Source organism: Camelus bactrianus, chromosome 30 (assembly GCF_048773025.1).
Source record: "Camelus bactrianus isolate YW-2024 breed Bactrian camel chromosome 30, ASM4877302v1, whole genome shotgun sequence".
Taxonomy (NCBI): domain Eukaryota; kingdom Metazoa; phylum Chordata; class Mammalia; order Artiodactyla; family Camelidae; genus Camelus; species Camelus bactrianus.
The window spans coordinates 1,711,407-1,732,701 of NC_133568.1; positions in this window are offsets into that span (position 1 = coordinate 1,711,407).

Sequence of the window (21,295 nt, forward strand, 5' to 3'; positions counted from 1 at the left end):
AGACTGAAAAGGGCATAATTTGCAGAATATATAAACATCTCACACAACTAAATTTAGAAAAACAAAACAAAAACAAACAAACAAAAACTAGCCAATCCAAAAATGGCAGAAGAACTAAACAAGCAATTCTTCAATGAAGACATACAAATGGCCAATAGGCACATTAAAAAAAAAAATGCTCAGTATCGCTAATTATCAGAGAAATGCTAATCAAAACTACAATGAGGTCTCACCTCACACCAGTCAGAATGGCTATCATTCTAAAGTCCAGAAACGATAAATGCTGGAGAGACTGTGGAGAAAAGGAACCCTCCTACACCGCTGGTGGGAATGCAGTTTGCAGCAGCCATTGTGGAAAATAATATGGAGATTCCTCAAAAGACTAAAAATAGACTTGTCAAAGGCTTTAAATCTCAGATCAGGCTGACAAGCTCCCAAAGACCTGGGCCTCGCCCATTATTCCGCCCCAGGTCGCCTGCGCCCTGGAGGGTCCGGGGCCACCAATCTCCAGGCAGGCCCACCTGCGCAGGGAGGCCCTGGCCTGGGGCCCAGTCGGAGGTGCTCCGGGCCCTGGCAGCGCCCTCCCACCTCCCGGGGATGCACCCGTTTTCCCAAACCTGCGTACGAGCGGCGGTGGAGAATCGGGGTTCAGTGACTACTAATGTGGGGGGGACCACGCACCACGCACCAGGGCGGCGGCCCCGGACCCGCCTCTGGGTCCTAACAAGCAGCGCGGCCCCGGCCTCAACACCGCACCCCGACCCGCGCGCCCCCACCAGGGCCCCCTTACCTGCCCGGCAGCGGCAGCAGCGGAGGCGACGGCAGGCGGCGGCCCAGACAGCAGGCCATCCCCGTCCTCTGGGGCCTGGCCCAGGAGCACCCGGCTCCAGCCCAGCCCCCACGCGCTCTGGGCGGGTTCCGGCGTCCGCGCGTCCGTGCGCGCCCCTCCTCCACCCGCCCGCAGCGTGGACACAGGCTGCAGCTCCTGCAGTACAGGACGTGGTGTGGGAGGCCAGACAGGGCCCCATTCCCAATGCTGCCCCTCCCACCACTGACAGGGTCCCCGCATCCATCCAGAACAACCACCGGCCCAGGGCCAGGCCACACCCCCGACCCCACTTCTCCTGCTCACCGCTCCCCATCATTGACACCTACTCCCAGCCAAGCTAGGTCCCCAAAAAGACCCCCAAGGTGAAGCTTCTCCTCGCACTGAGATCCCCCGCTCCCAATTTCTTCCCCACCAGATCCTAATCTATGGATCCTGAACCCCTAACTGACCCTTCATAACTCACCCCGGGTCCCCCATTCCAAGATGGCTCCCTCACCCCAAAATTGAAGCCTCAACCCTCAGCAGGGTCACTTACACTCTAAGCGGACCCTCACCACTCAGCCTGTCCCCACACTGTATGATTCCCCTCACTGAGTGAACCCCTAACCCGAGATGACCCCCTCATTCTTCACCCAATGGGGTGGGGCATTCCAGGCTCCAGTCATCATGGCTACAGACACCAGTCAGAGCTCTGGCATAATGTGTGGGCAAACAGCCCTGTGTCTGAGGCTTTGGGGTTCAGTGGGTGAGAATGGAGGTGGTTCCAATTCCCACCCAGGCACCCTGCCCCCATGCCCTGTGCGTTCTCTAAGCCAGAGGCTCAGGGAGGTCCTAGGCTGCATGCCAGGGTGGTCCTGAGCTGTGCACCACCCACCAGTAGTCCTTGGGTGGGTGACGGCGCAGATGGTGATCCAGATCCCTAAGGCAGAGGCTCTGGGCACATGAACATGCTAGGGGGAGGATGCAGCCAAGCCTGGGAATGGACAGCAGGTGGTTGTCTGCACGAGCTGGGCTCAGCCCAGGTGGGTTCAGAGCTGTGTTCATTCGTGCGGCAGAAAAGGGAAGAGGAACCAGAGCTTTGAATGTGTACTTGTTCGGAGCCCAAGGCTCAAGAGCAAAGTGCGAAGCGGTTTTGGCGAGGCCATCTTGGAACGCTCTGCAACTCTGGTCGCCTGTATCTGGGGAGCCTGATCATTGATGAGCAAGTGAGAAGTTCCCCGCACCCTACACGGTATAGTTAACAGGCAATTGAAGATATTTTGACAAGTAATTTTAATCATGAATAATTGTTACATTCTCTGCTGGAGAGCAGTTCCATCCACAGTTATGGTGAATCTGGCAGGGTTCTTGCTGAATCCCTGCCAGGGGCAGAGAAGGACCTGCCCGGAAACATCCTCGTATCTCTCACCAAAAGCACTGTAATAGAAAAGAACAAAATTGACTCCATGCTAGATCTGTTCCTTTGGCTTTAACCCTGTGCCCTGTTTTCTAGGCTTAGTCTTGCTAGCTCAGAACCTTTTGTAAAGGAATGTTGCCTTTATCCTGAAATATACAAGACAGCCTATTCCCAAGACTCTGACCTTTAAGGATATTAACACTTTTGAACTCATATAAAGATGATAAGTTGCAGAATAGAAAATCATGTTTGTTTTGTTGCAGGATTTACAGCTGCACAATGACATGAATCATGTGGAGAGCTGCAGGAACAAAGGATTCCAAGAGCAAATAATTCCTACACCAAGAAGTTTGTAACAACCAATCACACCCCTTCCCCTTTCAAGTATAAAAGGAGCCTGAATTCTGATTGGGGAAGAAGGTTCTCCAGGACATTAGTCTGTCATCTTCTCAGTCTGCCGGCTTTCCAAATAAAGTACCTATTCCTTGCTCCAACACCTCATCTACTGATTTATTGGTCTGTCGTGTGGTGAGCAGAACGAGGTTGGATTCTGTAACAGCACCTCACACCTTCCCAGTACAAGATGACTTTTGTGTCCTGTCTGAGAAAAGAGCCAAACAAAAAAACAGTAAAATATACTCAACTCTATTATACTCAGAGAAATGCAAATGAACGTGAAATGCTATTTTTGCACCTATCAAACTGGTAAACATTTGCAAAGATATTCCCAGTGTTGGGAACACTGCTGGGAAGACTTCAAAAGCTGCCGGTGGTGGTGGTGTGTAAAGGGTACACCTTGGAAAGCATCCATTGTTAGTATCTATCAAAATTTAATGTGCAAACACTCCAGCCAGCAGATTAAGGTTTTCAGAGAAATTTTTTACTCCATATATTTCAGTATTGCTTTTGTTTTCACGGAAAATATGTATTACCTGAGGAATTTTAAAATACATTTTATAAAAAGAATCCTGAACTTTAGGCTTCTGTAAACATTTTCTTATGCTTTGTAAATTTACTACTTTGGAAAACAACAACAACAAAAAAATCAAATGTACATTCTGTTTTTTTCCAGAAGTAATCAGCAGCAAATCTTGAAAATGTAGAGACTCTGAATTTGTCTTTGGGAGAGCTCTGCAAGAGCCCCAAGGACAGACTCAGTGGTTGCAGGGTTAGGGTTAGGGCCTGGGAGGGGCCAAGGAGATGGGTGGGATAAGCCTAATTTTAGATGTCACCTTGAAAACAAGACTGTGTGAAGAAGCCCAGAAGTCCCTACCTTCCATTCTCAATGAATCATGATGAAGGAGGAATAATAAAATGGTCGCACTTAGGTTAACAGACTGCTTATTCTGATGCTTGCCCTTAGAATGGTTAATGATCATGACCGACCAGTTGCTACCCACAGTTCCAGGCCCAGTGTTAAAACTACAGCCATTGATCTTACTGTTTCTATGTTATTCCAGTAATCGAAAGTCATAATCATGCTTGGTCTCTGAGTCTTTCTCCAGGGAGAAAGTCAAAGGACTGTAACCTTACAAAATAGCCTGAATTACCAAGAAGGCCACACCTTGACTGCTAAAGAGATAAAGTGATCTAAACACTATCCTCTATAGAATTGGTCCCCTGGAAGCATCATGACGCCATTCTGAGTCTTCTGATGAGAACATGATTCTGTCGGTTGTTATGAATGCTTTTTTGTTTAAGCTATGGCTATATGATTACCCTGCCCCATCGCCAAGGTGGGCACACAGTTTTGAAGGGATTAGCCTGCTGTGAGTTTCCTTTGCCTGGATGAGTAATAAAGCTGCCTCCTTTCTTGTAAACTCCAAGACCCTGTCTCTGTGTTATTTGGCTCAACAGGGATGGGACCTGATCTTTCAGCAACAATGAGGCTCATGAGATAAACATACAAGCAATCACCAGGACCTCTGGATCCACCATGCACCAATATTAAAAACTGATGTAAAACCACAGAACATCTACTAAAGAACACTCTACCAGAGGTACGGTGGAGCGTGGGGTTGCATGAAGGGGCGTGGCATGAAACAGTGCACGTTTCACAGGCGCACAGGGCCGCCGTGAAAGAAAATAAAAACTCTACCCAGTAGAAATTAAAGTCCTCCTTCTTCATGGGGATACTGAAGAATGTTAAAAATGTATATATGCACACCTTTTCAAAGCAGGTCAAATAAGCTCGGCCTTCGGGGCTGGGGAGGCTTCAGGAATGGAAACCCTGAGTGTCCACGTGGCAATGGCTGGGGCAGGTACTGCCAACACAGGATGAGCCTGTTCCCCATGGACCAGAGGTACTGTCAAAATAAACCCACTGCAAGCACAAACATTGATGAGTCAAAAACCATGAAGTTGAGGTTACAAAATAAAGCCAGGATCCAAACACATCCCCCTCAATGTCACTAGAAACAAAACGTGGGAAACCAACCCAGAACACTTCAACAAATAATATGGATCCCTTGATTCTCCCAAACACAGCACAGGGGGCCTGTGCCCTGATACCTGGCATCTTTTAGATCTGCATGTCTGCATTCCTGTGCTTTGAACATCTCCTATAAGTTAAACTGTAACCCCTTGCATATCCAGGCCATCTTATCTGGATAAAAGCTAAATTCCAGAATATTTAAACAACATTTTGCATTATTTCTAGAACACAGCAGGGAAGGCCACCCACCCAAAGCACAGTGCCTGAGGCAATGGGTGGGGGCAGATGACTGTCCCATAGCTTCAGGCATTCTGGACTTCCCAGCAATTTTCAGGAGTTCTAGGAATGTGACCTTAGTCATTCACTCATTTATGAGTTTTATAAAATTAACTCATTCTGTTGTTAAAGTCCATAAGAGGTGCACCTTTCACAACACAGTGTCACAGAATTACAACGCTTACACCTAGGAGCCCATCTCTGCATCTAGAAGCACATGGTTAAAGAAACTTCCGTGTACTGAGCCCTCTTTGGAGGAAGCTAGTAACATTAGCCTGAATGGCCTTTATTGGCTGAGAGTCCTGACAATTTGCTGGTGTAAGTTCTTTGTTAACAAAGATCAAGTGAGCTGTCCCTTTCTGAAAGCTCAAATTAGTGAGTTTTACTCCGGACAAGTTAAATTTAAAGGGCAACGCATGGAACTTTCTAGCAATCAGAGCTGTCTGAGCTGCCTCAGGAGACAGTTCCTCATCATGGGGGAATGGCACAGAGGCTGATCTGAACAGGGAGGGCATCTTGGCTTTATATCATGTTATTCTGGAGACGTGGGCCATGACACCAGGAGTATCTGTGTGCTGCTGGTTACACCCGCTTCAGCAAAGACTCACGCAGAACTGCCACATTCCTGCAATCTGTCTTTATTGAAATCGAAGGAAGTACTTTGGTAACATGTGGAGAACAGGGGCAATCTGTAAACTTTAAGATCAATGTGGCCTTGAAAATCTACTTTATAACTTGATATAACAGAATTTGGAGCACATTGACCTGTATTACAATTTTAGTTCTGTTTGAAAAAAAAAAAACCCAAAAGGATTTGCACCATACATCAATTCTGGTTACCTGCAGGGTATAAGCCTGAGGAACAGGGTGAGAAAACTCCACTTTGTTTTATGCAGTTATATATATGAATGTTGACACACATAGATGTCATATTATGTATAAGTCATATATATCTTATATCTAGTGTGTATGTAGTTGTTCAAAAAGTATTTGTTGTTTTGAAATTTTAAGAAATTTGCTACTCTATAAAATATAAACAATTTACACATTGCAACAGAGAAGGAATTTGCAACAATTTCACAATGTGATTTAATTTACATTTAAATCAAATGATTGATTTCTTCTAATTTATTTACCTCATTTTTCATGTTAAAACACTACAATGACCTCAGTGACTATATCAAAATGTAAACATAATGATGGAAAATATACAAAAGCTCATTTTCCACCAGTATTTGTCACTCTTTCCATTTCTTCATTAGAAGCACCCAAGTTGTGGTCTTCTTGGTAACTCAGGCTATTTTATAAGGTTAAGTCCTGTGACCTTCTCCCTGGAGACCAAGCGTTATTATAGCTTTTGATTACCGAAATAAAGTAGAAAGTGTAAAATCAATAGCTTCAGTTTTAACAATAGGCCTGGAACCGTGAGTAGCAACCAGTTCATCAGGTCAGTTGACCGTTTTAAGGGTGTGTATGAGAAGAAGCAATCTGTTAGCCTAAGTGTGGCCATTTTATTAATTATACTTCAAAATCCCCACTGTAAGTTTCTCATTCCATTTCTATGGAAATAGGGAGATGGACGTCGTGTTTATCTGGCTGCTTCCTGCTGAATGGGGGTGTTTTGGGGGGGGTCCTTGAAATGGAACAAGCCAGCCTGATCTTGCCATATGGCTGGGGATTCAGAAAGAGCCTTAGCTGTTTGTTTCCTGCACATTAGACATCAGAAAACTGTTAGTCTAAATATATATGTACTATATATATGTGTATATATAAACTTTCATTAACAGAAGTGAAAACAGAAACTGTAAAATTCCCGAAAGAATGCATTTGAGACCTTGAAGTCCATGAAAAAAGGCCAGAAAATCAGGTGTTAACTTGAGATGTAACTTCTCCCACATATGCATCTGAATCCCCTACATTATGTATTTGTTGCTTCACGTACTCTAGGGCAGTTGTGATGCTCCTGGACTCATCTGGTGTAAAAGCATGACAGGCAGTATGGATCTAGGAACTCAATAATTACAAGGGGAGAAGTTAAGCCCATTAGGTTGTAGCTACAAGTTGCCAGCAGACACTTCTTTGAGAATGGCGGTGGCATCCCAATTTTGACATCGCTCAGAAAACTCAAGTTCTCAGCAATACAGAAACTTGTCTGAAATCACATCTACAATGTTTACCTAGTTTTATGTTGAATGTCTGAACTATAGTTATTTCATTTTGATTTTCAAATGCATTTCTCTTCTTAGTGGACAAAGCAGATGTCACCATTAATGATTTTAGTGCTTTTCTGGATATGAGGAGATGCAAGAATTTGGGCTCATAAGATCTTTTCCTGAAAAAAATCTAGCTATTTGAAGGTCTATTCAGCCAGTTTTCCCAGAGCACAGAGCGCCCCATTCCTGACCTCCACCCTGAACACCTTTCAGGGTGTGTTGTAGGTCAGCAGCTGCAGTGGCTCATGATTTAATCCAAGCAGAGTTAGAAGGCAAGTGCCAACGTGACCCAATCCTTGTAGATGCTGATGGCAAGTGCCCGCATGATCATACATTTGACCATGGCTTGACACAACCATTTCATCCCACGGAGCTTGGACTGCTTATTCCTATGCCATGCAAGGATTATGTTGATAGGCCACTCAAAGTGCTATTACAGGACTAGGCCTTATTAACGTAGCAAAAATTATACGGACCACCTGTCTTACTAGTCTGTTATGGTCCAGGAGAATATTCCCTCTTTTTGCTTTTTCCCATATCTAGGGTCGCACCATTACAATCATTGGTCTCATGCAGAAGCATATATCTGGTCTACTGTTTCAAGCTGCCTTATCGTTTTATCAGAGGCTCAGTCACACTTTTGACACATTTGGTAATGCAAGAAACAACAATTTTGTAAAACAGGAAAAATACAAATAATATAGTTAGCAACATTAGTAAGGTCATAAGTAAGAATTTTAAAAAAGAACTTTCATTAGGTGCAGCTCAGTGTATCTCTAGGTCAACTGACTTAATCTGTTCTGTACCAATACATATCTTTAGGGAAGATGTTATACAGGCATTGTTCATAAGACTCCTAGACAAATTTCCTAGTGTTATTAGGTTGCTTATTCATACTATAGTTCAATTCTTAAAATTTTTTCCAAACATAAGAGAACCTTTAAGCTTACATGTCCATACCCTGATATTAACCATACAAATCTTTTCCATAATTGAGGGAATTTATATGCTTTGGCTGAAATTTTGTTTGTTGCCTTGATTGAGCTTGAGTGATATTATAAGACAATTCATAAGTATGGCCAGGCTCAGATCAGGTATTATTAAGTAGCCAGGAGAGGGCTCCCACTTTGTAATGTCAATAGTGGCCTACATAGAACTATAATTTCTTCTTTTATTTTTCCTAGATTAAATTTTCTAAGGACTATCTAGTTAGAGCCTTGGAGTAGGGAAACCCACCAAGATAACACAGAAGCACTAGATATAGGTAATTGACCATAAACCTAACAATTGGATTAGTTCATAATCAAAGGTAAGAGCAATTATCAAAATAATTGGTATATAGGCCTGGTCTGGTGTCTTGGGTCAGCTGTCTACCTCAGATGTCATCTTCTTCTCTTTCTGGTCTGCTAGCTTCTCCATTTGAGCATTGACTTAAGGTTAGCACTACTCTATAGGCCATTCCAGTGCAAGGGCTCTTTTGGACTGGAAATTAATCTGAAAGTCAATTTCCTTTAGCTTTTGCTGTGTTAGTTAAGAGTACCTGATAAAGGGTCCTTCCATTCAGGCTGAAGATATTTCTTTAAATCATGTCTGTTCCAGTGTGTATAATCCCCTGTTTGCAGGTCATGAGGCATTGGATCTTCATCCAAGGATAAATTACTGAGCCTCACAAACAAACCTAGAGTGTTCTTTTAATAATTCAATTAAACTCTGCAGCAATGTAACATAACAGCAAGGAATGGTCTAGGAAGTGAGTATTAGTAAATATAGACCTCAATTAACAAAACTAGAATTTAATATTCACTAAAATCTAATCATTTTCTCTCTGAAGTTACCCTCAATTTTATCATATATACCCAAATGAAGAAAAATTTGCCCACAAATTAACTCTGATTATTTAATCATATAGGCTCTTTTAAATTGGCTGTGCCAGAACTTTTAATAAGGATTCTGTGGCTGGAATTTTAATAAGGTCTCCTAAGGCCAGGAAAGTCATGTCAAGGGCTTGTCACAGATTTTGCCTTATAGATTTAAGTGAAGTATTTTCTCTTTAAGGTCCTCAAAATGCCTTGAGATTCCTACACCTGTTAGGAGGTAATCTTCCTAATTTATCTGATAGAGCCACTGGGAATTTAAAAGTTTCAAGTCTCTGGAGGGACCAGATAGAGAGAAAAGATAACTGTTCCAAGTCTGCTTACATAGGTATAATTTATCAAATTGCTGTGTCATAATTAATTAAGGAGAAGGGTTTATTTATATCTGGAAAACACAGATTAAAAAGCCATTAATATTTTAGACAAAACCAAAAATTATAAACATATTCATCAGTTTACTCAGCCCCATGTAACTAATCTTTTTGTTGTTGTTAACAGCTTTATGAAATCAGAGTTTCCATCAGAATTTTAAAATTTCTTACCCAGTTTAGTTCAGTATTATAGTTTGAAATTTATTAGAAACCAGTAAATCTCCTTGAAGAGAAAGCAATTTTGCAAAAGCATCAGAATAAAACCATAACTGTCTATAAGTGACAGAAGACTTAATAGCGTGGTTAAACACCTATTTACACTGTAATTGGTAAACAGACCTGGTCACAATAAGCAGAATTATGATTAGTAACATTTCAGACATACCAGATTTTTAGGGATTCCATATAATTTTTATAAAACCTATATTAATATTTTCTTTTACAATATAAACTAGGAAGAATTATTATTCATTGGTCAATACTTCCCATGTTATTTAACATACCACATGAAACTTACTAGTTTAAAATCTCTCTTTCAGATGTTTCAGGGGCCCTCTGAAGCATCCCAGATTTAGCTGGAGGTCAAAAGAAGCCTGATTAAAATTTGATATTTGGGAAGCTTGTTATAGTTTCAAAACACTTGGTCAAATAAAAATATAGGTCACTTTGAAACATTACTTATTCATTAACAATAAAATATTTCAAAGATAAATACAGAACAGATCACTTAAGGGATAAAAGAAACTTTAAAATCTGTTACTAAAAGCAAATTAACATTTTAAGATAACTTTGTTCTCTCAACAGAGAGAAAGCGAACTAAATCTAGACTTGTACCCGCTTACTTTTAGAATTAATTTTCTGGACTAAATTCATTTTAAACTTAGCCAATCCATACCATGTATAAAACCATTTTCTCAGGTTTCCTCTTTCACAAACCTTCCACAAATTCCTCTATCCATATTATTTTGTTCCATATTTTCTTTTCCATTCAGACGCAACTAGCTTTAGGACAAAGTCACTTTTTTTTTTTATTAACAAAACATAACTCCATTTCTTATATCTTCTTTAATGAAAACATTCATCTTACTTTCCTAGCATACTGAGATATTTCCCTTAGTAGTAGAGAATATTTCAGGGTGGCACCACATATTTATTAATATTTATTGCTAAATATCTATGGTTTCTCTGTAAGAGGAAGTCAATATTCAGCAATAAATCTTTCAATGTCTTATTTTTATCTGAAAATGAACTGGCTATTTAATAAACTTCCATCATTTAACTTAATTTAGCACCATTATAAAATTTCAAGTTACCAAATATATGGGGAGATCATTTTGTCGCCGATAGGTGCAACTGGTGTTCCAGGTTCTTGTCCCATACCTGAAAGAATTCAGAGACAAGACTTAGAGGTTAAAAAGGTAAAGTGAGGATTTATTAAAGGATGGATAGTACACTCTCAGGGGAGAGCGGGCAGGCTCAGGTGAGCAGCTGCCCTGAGTTTCTTTGGCAAGTTAGTTACATAGGGTGTAAAAGTGAATGGGCGGAATAGTCATTGGGGAGGGAAGGGTTTGGGGTCGTATTCCCTGATTATCATCCCAACTCCACCTTCCCAAAGGGAGGAGGGATTTTTGGCCTTATTTAGTCTGGATCGGAAGCGTCATGGCGTCGGTGCATGATGGTACTTCTGATCTGCAAGGCTAATTTTATTGAAATGAGGGCATAATGAGTAAAAGGTTACATTCGGGCACTGGAAATTCCTGCCTTTTCTGACCTTTCTTTGTTGGTCTCCAAGCCAAAATTTGTGGTCCCTTATCAGCACAAAGATTCCAGCTTTTCTTTCTCTGCCCAAGGATCCCTGCTGTTCACATGACGTGTGGTTTCCTGCATTTGGCCTGTGCCCTTCCTTTCTGCCTAATTCCTGCCATTTGGTCTGTGTCCCCCTTTCTTTGCTCATATTTAGCTATCTGCCTGCTCTAACAATTTGAGTAGACATTCCTGAAATATTCTTTCCTAAAGAGTTTACCGAAAAGCTCTTTCTCATTTGTATTTAAGTTACTTACAAATATATTATACAGAGTTGTTTTTCTTGCTGACAAATTTTAATAGATATGACAAGTTCTTATGTATTTCTATTGAACCTAAGTACAATAGAAGTTTTATGCTTAACATTAATGAATCTTGAGACATGTCTATATTTATCAAACCTATAAGCTTAAGCTAGCTTCAATGACCAGGTATTAATTCAGTATGGAATATTTTTTAGATCACATAAACCCAATTTTCATTCTGGCCAGTTTCTTTTATATTCCTGAGTATTTATATAAGCATTTAATTTCCTTTAAGCCAATTGGATAGAGCTCTTTAATGAGTTAATTTTGGCCATGCCACATATATACAGCACACATATAGGTACGTACAAGCACACAAAAACAGAGACCTCATAATTCCCATTTTAAACCTTTAGCCATGAATTAGGTACAACGATGTAAGACTCATCAGTTAGAAGAGGTTGGATACAAATTGAGTTTTTGGCAGGTGGAACAAATCAAAGCTGCCTGACTGGATAGCTAAACATTTTTACTGACTTCTATAGAAGACATTTAAGATTTCTATTTGTTTCCAAGTTACTTACTCCCCTTCTCAAAATTTGCATTCCACAGGTCGTAACAGCAGTTGAGTCGTTGGTACTGGGACAGAAGTTTCTGCCAGTATCTGCTAGAAAGCCCACTAGTTGAGACCCCACTGTCAGCTGTACCCAAGGCTCTTGGGTGGCAATTGTTACAGGGGGTCTTTAACATGGCTGAGAGCCCCGGGCCCTGTCAGTCATTATCTTCCTCGTCTATGATAACTTGGGTGACCATGACATTGGAAGGTGCTTGTTCTTGCTGTTTTCTTTCTTCCCTCACTTGTCTGGTAACCTTTCTGTGTTCATTTTTAAATTCTTTCTCTACTTGTCTTTGAACCAGCAATCTAGTACCTGGCTTCCTTCCTTCCTCATTATGGACTTTCATAAAGGCTTGCATATATGGTACTTCTTCCCATTTACCTTTTCTCTGGCAAAACAGTTCTAACTGGAGAATGATGTAATAATTTAATAACCCATTTTCAGGCCAGTGTTCCCTCGAGCCTAAGGCGTACATTACTCAAGCAGTATTACAGTAAAATACCATCTTTTTCTTAGTCATAGGTAGCTAACTATAATTAGACCATCCATTCAAAACCTTGCCCAATGGGCTATTGGGTGGAACAGACGGCGCGCGTCCATAGCAGCTTACAGTCACTACAGAAGCTGCAGCGGTAGTGACGGCGGCAGAGGTGATGAACGCTATGGGCCATCCAATAAAGCATTTAGGTCTCCATTTAGAGATAGTTTGTGCTAGTTTAGTAAAGCCGCTAGCCCCTTCCCAGGGACGTGTGAGACTGACTGGAAACAGACCTGTGGCTGTCCCTTCAGGACAATCACATGTGAGAGACCTAAATGTGTAATATTCGTTGTTCTAATGAAGGAGGTATACCAGACAGGGGTATGAACTTGAAGTAAGTAAAATCTCTTTTGAAGAGTAATATTGATTTTTTGGTAAGACATAGTAAAAATATAAGGATGTGGAGTACAAGAAAGAATGTGATCAGAAACATGAGAAGTAAGGTTAACTTTATATAGGCCATTTTTGAGTGTGTACTTCCCATGAGATATGTTATGAGGCACAAAGTGTAGAGCCACATGGTGTAGATTACTGTGCTGGGGCTGTGTCTGTGAGCACTGGGAATGCTTAGAATAGGGCCGGAAAAGCCTCATAAGTCCAGGAGATGCTAGAATTACTGGTTTCATTAAAAGACAGTGGACAAATGTTCAGATGATAAATAACTTTGTGGACCCCAAACAAAAAGGGAGAAATTAGCAAAGAGTTTTCATGGTAGCTTAATGAGAGGGACATGGTTTCCAGAAACAGTTTTGACTTTCTGGGGTCCAGGCTTCTGTCATATGACAGCATTCCAACGGTGGAGGGCAATTCTGATCAGGGAGACTTCCAGTATCAATGGCTGCAGTAAATATGAAAGTCAAATTAATCTTATGAAATCCATCTTTAGGAGTGTAATGTAAGTAAGCATGAGGCTTGATAGTAAGACAATCGAGTGTGGCTATGTTAACAAAACAGGCTGGTGGAAAGGGGAGACAAAGGAGATGGATTCATTTAAGTTGAGCCAGTCTCATTGATCTAGTAGAGGTCCTTGAGGTGGGAGCCAGGTTCTTCCAGTCCACGGGGTGTCACTACTGCTGAAAGGAGGATTGGCGCCCCACCAGGAGATAGGTCTGAAAAGAGAGGGATCTACAATATGAGCCCAGTATAGGGGCGCTTGTGTGACAGAGAGGAAGAGAAGCAAAAGCAGGAGAGGTATTACCTTCACTGAGTTTTGAGAAACCACAACCAGACATGCTAAACCCAGTTTTCTGGATTGGGGGGGGACTCCAACACATTGCATAACTTCATTGGTCTGTTGATCGAGTTTCTTAAATTGCCCCAAGGTCACACCTGGCGCCTTAAGGGTGTTTGGGCAGGTCTCTGGTCGGGGGTCTAGTAGGGAAAGGCTGGCCATCTGAGGGACAGGATTGTCCTCCTGGAAGTTGGGGTCATAGGGTATGTTCTTCCAGTCTGCGGTGAAGTTTGACATGACGAGCATGTAGCCAAACTAGCCCTGTGGGTAAAAGAATACAAGCAGATCCTCACCCCAGGGTGACTAATTTAAAAGTCCCTTCCCATGAATGATTTTCCTCTGTAATATTTTTTACCAGAACGTCTGCTCTTACAGAGCTGTTTTAGCAAAATGGTGAACTGCTGCTGTGAGGCCTTGAACATCACAGTTTAAAAAATTTAGTTTATACTGCTCTGTGTAACCTATCTGTGAAGATCCTACTGGGAGTATCCCCACTCCCCTTTTGGTTTTTAATCATAGACTTTAATGTGGAATGAGTACCTTTTATAATGGCTTGTCCAGTGGGATTAAGAGGAATTTCTGTAACTTGTTGTACTTCCCAGTTTTGACAAGAGTTTAAATTTAGCAGAGGTATAGCTGGGTCCATTGTCAGTTTTTATTTGTTGTGGCTTGCCCAGGTGTGCAAAGGCATGAAGAAGGTGACAACGTGTTTTGTTTTTTCACCAATGTATGTGGAAGCAGAGATATATTTAGAAAAGGCATCGATGGAAACGTGGACATACTTTTAGCGACCAAAAGGATAGTGAGTCATATCTGTTTGCCATATTTGATTGGGTTCTAAGCCCCGAGGATTGGCACCCCAAGATTTCTGTCCTCCAGCCAATAATTGGCAATCAGGACAAGCTGAAATAATCTGTTTTGCTTGAGGGATTATTGGGTGAAACTGTTTAACCAGAGACTTATAGTTTTGATGAAAGAATTTATGCGATTGTTGTGCTGTTTTGAAAGCCAAGCTGAAACCAACAAAGTGATCTGCCATAACATTGCTGGCTGTCAAGGGACCAGGTAGATTGGTATGGGACCCTACGTGTATGACAAAAAGGGGATGTTTACATTTATCTATTAGAGATTGCAAAGTAAGAAACAGAGAAAGGAGAGAGGAGTCTGTTCACTTCTTAATTGATGATTGTTTTATACTTTGTATGACATAAACCATGTATTGTGAATCAGCAAGTTAACAGGCTGTTGCAATGCCATAATGGGAGCTTTAAGTTCTGCTCTTTGTGTTGAGGTTGCCCTGCAGAAAACAATCTATGCCCTTCCTTGTCCAGGAAATGCAGACTTAGTTGTTTTTCCGGAGCCATCAATAAAGATAGTGACAGCTTTGTGAATAGGAGTGGTCACAATCTTGTGAGGCAAAATGACATTGATAAGGGCTAGCTGTTGTAACAACTTATCAGAGGGTAGAGAATAAACAAATTTCCCGTAAAGTCAGCTATGGCAGATTAGAAATCAAGAGACTAATTGTTGGAAACCTGAAGGATATTTTTGGATAAATCATGTCTGGATCATAGCCAGTCAATTGCTGACAGTGATATCGGCCCTTATATAACAAATTGATAAGCTGCTGAGCATAGGAGAGATTTTTTGTTTGTTTGTTTTAAAGAAATGAGAAATTAATATCTATTTTATACATTGAATTTCGCTAATAAGCTGTCCCAATAATCCTGTCCGGGTCCAAAAGGTGGGGGGTAAGAACAAATCAATTGGGTGGTCCAATTGTCTCCTACTTAATTGTCTGTCTTGGATGCCCTTTTAATGAGTGCTATTTCCTGTTTAGCTTCTGGAGTTCATTTTCAGTGGCGCTCTAAGGGTGAATCTCCCCTAAGGATGTTGAATAAATTAGAAAGTTGTCCCATAGTAATGCCTAAAATGAGTCGAACATAATTTATATCTCCCCCAAATTTCTGAAAATCATTTAAAGTAGGAAGGCGAGTAGTATCTAAGATTCCTGATTGAGATCGAATAGTTCAATTAAAAAAGATGTAACCTTGATAATTCCAAGGTCTTTGAAGCTGAAGTTTTTCATGTGCTATCTGGAGTGCTTGTTTGGAAAGGGGATCCGTCATAAATCGATAGTTAGTTAGAAGCTGGGATTGTGTAGGGGCTGCAAGTAAAGCATCATCCACATAATGATAAACCAGGCAGGAGGGAAAAGCAGAGTGCACAGGCAGCAGGGCCTGGTGAACACATAACTCGCAAGTAGCGGGGCTTTTAGTCATTCCCTGAGGCAGAACTCGCCACTGACAGTGAGACAAAGGGGCCCGATTGTCAGGTGAAGGGAAAGAGAAAGCAAAACGCTCTCGCTCTAATTTTGCCAGTGGACTAGTGAAAGAACAATCTTAAAGATCGACAGCCACGACATGCCAATCTGCAGGAGTAACAGCAGGGCTGGGGGGCCTGGCTGCCGGGCTCCCAGGGGTGGGATTATAGCACTTACAGCCCTGAGGTCATGCAACGCGCTTGCCTGGCCTTTGTGGGGTAGTAAGGACAGAAGTGTTCCAGGGACGAGCAGGTGGCTCACTGTGTCCAGCCTCTTGCTGGACTAAATGCTTAGCTTGAATAAGTTTCCCCCCTTTAAGGGACCACTGTTTGACCCAAATAGGAGTGGAAGATTTCCAGACTAATGGAAGGGGAGGTATGTTAACAGTGGCCTGGTCCCAAAGATTGAATTGTGACTTTCCACTGTTGTAACAGGTCTCCGCCCCACAGAGAGACTGGAATAGGGAGAATAAATGGCTGAATACGCCCAGCTTGTCCTTCTGGGCCAATACATTTTAGAGTTTGTTTTTGTTTTTTTTACTTTGCATCGGCTTGTGAGTGCCTCCTCCTCCTGTCACAGACATATGACTAGTCACTTTTACCCATTTTTCAGGCCACTCATGTAGGGCTATTATAGAAACTTCTGCTCCTGTGTCTACAAGGCCATGGAATAATTTTTTGTTTTATGGAAACAGTCAATAAGGGTTTTTGTGAATTTAAAATTTGTGTCCAGTAAAGGGCAGCCTTGTGCCATCTTAAAGAAGTTTTGTCAGCATCAGCCTTAGAATAACTTTCTGAGTTAGTGCTATTTGGGTTCCAGATGGAATCATGTATAGTCCTGAGGCCTTTAGCAAGACATAAATTTATCCATTATGATCAAAATTGAGAATTTGTGGGAATACAATCCCTTCCTCATGGAATTAAATTTTCCTATGCTGACTGAAATAAATGTGCAGCCTAAACACTGAGTTATGTTTTATTTGGTGGGAGGACTGGAGTCCAGATGACAGCCTCTCAGAACACTCTGTGGGGTTGTTCTGAAGAGGTAGGGGAGGAGCTAGGATACATAGGAGGTTTACAACACAGATCAGGCATTTGGAACAATAAAAGATTACTTGTTATCTAAAGAGAATCGGGCATCTCAAGTTAAAGAATTTAGTGCTTTTCTATGTACAGGAGGAAGCAAATATTTGGGTTCATTGAATTCATTCCTTTGACAAGCATCTAGCTATCTAGGGCCAGTATCCTGTCCTTTATTATTCTGAGTCCCCTCAGAGTGCACCATTGTGAGTGGCTGCAGAGGCTAGGCTGCAGGCTTTTCTTCACTGGAGGGTGGCGGCAGCCACTGATGACTTCATGGCTTCAGCATTCTTTGTTTACTGATAGGGTTTGCAGTGTTTTTCATTCACAGTGCTCACCATGGGTCTTAATTTAACCAATATTTTGGGAGACATTTCATGACCAATTTTGTCCCATGGTGCTAGGAAGACTCATTCCTAGATCAGGCAGAAGATAGTGTTGACATGTCACTCAAGTGTTAATTTTTGGATCTGGCCCTGTTGATACTCAAAAATTCTCTGGATCATCTGTCTTACTAGTCTATTATGATCCAGGAAATTGTTACCCCTCATTGTAAGAGCAATTATCAAAGTAATTTATAAACATACCTAGAATCACACTATTACAATTATTCTATGCAGAGTTATAAATTTTATCTATTTATTCAAGATGTTTAGCCATCATCAGTCTTGTTGGAGGCCTAGTTACACATTTGGTAATGCATAAACAATTTTGTAAAACAGACAAAATACAAATAGTTAGCAGTGTTACTAAAGTCATAAGAATTTAATTGAAAAACTTCCATTAGATGCAGCTCAGTGTATCCTCAGGTCATCTGACTTAGTCTGTTCTGTACCAATCCTTATCTTTAAGGAAGATGTTATACAGGCATTGTTCATAAGTCTCCCAGCCAAATTCCATAGTGTTATTAGGTTGGTTATCTTTAGTACAGTTTAATTTTTCCAACATAAGATAGCCTTTAAACTTAAATGTCCATACCCTGGTGTTAACTATATAAGTCTTTTTCATATTTAAAGGAGGTTATATTCTTTGGTGGAAATCTTGCTTGTTGTCTTGATTGAGCTTCAGTGATCTTATAAGAAAATTCATACTTATGGTCAGGCTCAGAGCAGGTATTATTAATTGGCCAGGTGAGGTCTCCCAAATTGTAATGTCAATAGTGGCCTAAATAGAATTATAATTTCTCTTTTAAAATACATTTCTGAGGGCTATCTAGTTAGAACCTTGGAGTAGGGAAACCTGTCAAGATAACACAAAAGTACAAGATATAGGTAATTGACCATAAACCTACAATTGGATTAGTTCATAATCAAAGGTAAGAGCAATTATCAGAGTAATTGATAAACAGGCCTGGTCTGGGGTCTCAGGTCAGCTGTCTACCTCAGATGTCATCTTCTTCTCATCCTGGCCTGGTAGCTTCTTCTCCATTTGAGCATTGATTTGAGGTGAGCACTACTCTATAGGTCAGTTCAATGCAAGGGCTCTTTCTGATTGAAAATTTATCCAAAAGTCAATTTCCTTTAGCTTTCACTGTGCATGGTCTAGTTAAGAGTACCTGATAAAGTGTCCTTCCATTCAGGTTTGAGACAGTTCTATAAGTTATGTCTATTCCTGTATGTGTAATCCCCTGGTTGCAGGTCATGGGACATCGGATATTCAGTGAAGAATAGATTACTGAGCTTAAGAAACAAACCTAGAGTGCCCTTTTAATAATTCAATTAAACATTGCAGCAATGTAACATAACAGCAAGGAATGACCTGGGAATTGAGCCTTAGTAAAATATAGACCTCAATCAACAAACTAGAGTTTAATACCCACTAAAATATAATCTTTTTCCCTTTAAAGTTCCCTCATTTTATAAAATATAACCAAATCAAGATTAATTTGTTTATAAGTTTTCTGATTATTTGATCATGTAGGCTCTTTTAAATTGGCTGTGTTGGAAATTTTAATAAGGACTTTCAGGCTAGAATTTTAATAAGGTTTTCTAAGGCCAGGAAAGCCACATCAAGGGCTTGTCATATATTTTTGCCTTACAGATTTAGGTGAATTCTCTTCTCTTTAAGGTCCTCAAAATGCCTTGAGATTCCTATACCTATTAGGAGGTGATTTTCCTGATTTATCTGATAGAGCCACTGGGGACCTAAGAATTTCTAGTCTCTGGAGGGATCAGATAGAGGAAAGATAACTGTTCCAAGTCTGCTTACATAGGTATAATTTACCGAATTGCTGAGTCATAATTAGCTTAAGGACAAGGGTTTGTTTATATCTGGGGAACACAGATTAAAAGCCAGTAATATTTTAGACAAAACCAAAAATTATAACCGTACTCAACAGTTTACTTAGTCCCATGTAACTAATCCTTTTTTTTGTTGTTAACATTTTTATGAAATCAGAGTTTTCATCAGATCTTTAAAATTTCTTACCCAGTTTAGATCAGTGCTATAGTTTGAAATTAATTTATTAGAAACCAGTAAATCTCCTTGAAGAGAAAGCATTTTGCAAAAACATCAGAATAAAACCATAGCTATCTATAAATAAGAAAATACTTAATAGCATGGTTAAACACCTAGTTACTCTGCAATCAATAAAGAGACGGGTCACAATGACCAGAACTATGACTAGTGACATTTCAGACATACCAGATTTTTAGGGATTCCATATAACTTCTAGATTATCTATATTAATCATGTTTGCTTATACAGTATAACCTAGGAAGATTTATTATTAATTGGGCAATATTTCCCATGTTATTTAACTACCATATGAAACTTACTAGTTTAAAATCTCTCTTTGGGATGTTTCAGGGGCCCTCTGAATCATTCCAGATTTAGTTGGCAATCAAAAGAATTCTGATTAAAATTTGATATTTGGGAAACTTGTTAAGTTTCAAAACACTTGGTCAGATAAAATTATGTCACTATGAAAATCTCTCTGTGGGATGTTTTGGGGCCCTATGAAGCATCCCAGATTTAGCTGGAGGTCAAAAGAATTCTGTACCAACAATTTATTAATATATCTAAACACATTTAATTTCTCTGTAAGAGGAAGTGAGTGTTAAGTAATTAATGTTTCAATCTTATTTTATATCAAAATGGCATAGCATTTAATAAACTCCCATTATTTAACTTAATTTAGCACAACTCTAGAATTTTAAGATACCAAATATTTATACAGATTATCTTAAGCATACATGTCTAAAAATATATTTAAAAGTATTTACCCGAAAGCGCTTATCACATTTGCATTTAATTTACTTAGAATTTTATCACACCAAATTACATTTATTTATTTTTTATTTTTTTGACAAATCTGCAACAGATATAACAAGATCGTATTTGAGTTTCATTAAACCTAGGTACAGTAAAGATATTATACTTAATATTGATGACTCTAAAGACATCTATACTAAGTAGAACAAACTTAAACTGAACTTAATACCAGGTTTTAACTTAATATTGAATATTTTCCAGTTCATGTAAACCTGAAAGTCAGTTTGTTCAGTTTTTATTTTAGAAACATTTAATTTTTAAGCACATTATGTTACACTGCTGGAATTAAACAGAGCTCTTTTATAAATTTAATTTTGGAAATTTTTTAGCAGTAGAGATATCTCATATCTATAGTGTGTACACAGACATATGAACAGACAAATCTAGATATCTCATAGCTTCACTTTAAAACTTAGTTATGAGTTGGGTATTTATAAATTTATTGCTTATAAATAACAGTTGGAATAAGCTGAATTTGCTCAAATCAGTAAGGCTTACTATTTATGAAAAAGACTTTAAAGATTCCTATTTGTCCTTGACAGTCTGAAGGACCCATCAGAGTTCTGAGTTCTAAAATGCCAAAAATTTCTTTCACCTTAAATTTTACCTCATTGAGCTAATTAGGCTCAGTCTCAGATCATTGTCTGTTGTATTTACATTTCTGATCTGCAAGACAAAGACAGTTGCTTCCAGTTCCCCAAAGAACTGCTCTGTCACCTAGGTCCAATTGTATCTCCTTAATTTGCTCCAAACAAATTGTTCCATGTTAAAGCAAATGCCTAAGGCACTTAGT